We start from the raw sequence: 1,375 nt of genomic DNA, 5'->3' as shown, positions 1-1,375 counted from the left end.
TAGGGATGAAGGACACCACGAGGTGATGATGGCAGGAAGTTCATGATCTGCTGGTTCCTGCAGGAGAACCAAATCCTTGGATTTCTGAGCAGGCAGGACTGGGAATGGCACGGGAGGAACCCAAAAAGTGGATGAAATAAGAGTTTGAAGAGGGAATTTTCTGTCCCTGAGCAGCTTTTCCTTGCTCACGGCTGTTTTCCTGTAGGGATTTGTGTTTCCCAGGCTGGGAGGGAGGAGTGTGGAGCTCCATGATGAGCTCTGGCTCTGAAATAGTCCCAGAACTCCTCCAGAACGCCCTGCTGGGAGCTGGGGAGGAACACGCGGACCTGCAGCCCCCTCTGGAATTGTTCTTTCCCCTTCTGGTGTGGAGTAACTTTGCTGCTGCTGCTGCTGCTGCTGCAACCCGGCCTTCTGCTGTTATATCCTGAATTTCTGCTGATAAATCCCAACTTTCTGCTGATATATCCTGAATTTCTGCTGACATATCCCAGCTTTCTGCTGATAAATCCCAAATTTCTGCTGCTACATCCCAGCTTTCTGCTGATATATCCCGACTATCTGCTATTATATCTTGAATTTCTGCTGATAAATCCCAACTTTCTGCTGATATATCCCAACTTTCTGCTGATATATCCCAACTTTCTGCTGATATATCCCAACTTTCTGCTGATATATCTTGAATTTCTGCTGACATATCCCAACTTTCTCCTGATGTATCCCAACTTACTGCTGATAAATCCCAACTTTCTGATGCTATATTCCAACTTTTTGCTGATATATCCTGAATTTCTGCTGATATATCCTGACTTTCTGCTGACATATCCCAGCTTTCTGCTGATAAATCCCAACTTTCTGCTGATATATCCCGACTTTCTGCTGATATATCCCGACTTTCTCCTGATATATCCCGACTTTCTGCTGATAAATCCTGAATTTCTGCTGATATATCCTGGCTTTCCTGCCCCTGCATCCCGGCTTTTCTGCTCCTGTTGGGAACGCCTGGCGTGACCCCGCTCCGGGCACTGAGTGGGGGGTACCTGCTGCCCTCCTGTGTCCCTGGCACGTGTCCTGGTCCCTTTTCCACACTGATCCCATCCCAGCCAGCCCCGATGGATGCTGAGCGCTGTCCCGCTCGGGGAGCTGGAGTTCCTTGGAAGGTGGAGGGATGCAGGATTTGGGGTGGGATATGGAGGGCTGCTGTCCCGTCCTCCACCCCAATCCTCACCCAGCACTGGATCCCAATCCTTTGGAGCGGCCGTTCCTAKGATTTCACTGTAAATAGGATTTTGTATCTTCTCTGACTATTGCTAATAAATGGTTGCAAAACTGTTCCTGTTCCTACTCCTACTTCTGATCCTGTTCCCCTTCCTGTTCC

The sequence above is a fragment of the Malurus melanocephalus genome, unplaced genomic scaffold (genome assembly GCF_030028575.1).
Source record: "Malurus melanocephalus ecotype Western Australia unplaced genomic scaffold, MMel_1.1 scaffold_1308, whole genome shotgun sequence".
In the NCBI taxonomy this organism is placed as follows: Eukaryota; Metazoa; Chordata; class Aves; order Passeriformes; family Maluridae; genus Malurus; species Malurus melanocephalus.
The sequence above is the reverse complement of the archived record's forward strand: the minus strand, read 5'-3'. Positions refer to the sequence as shown.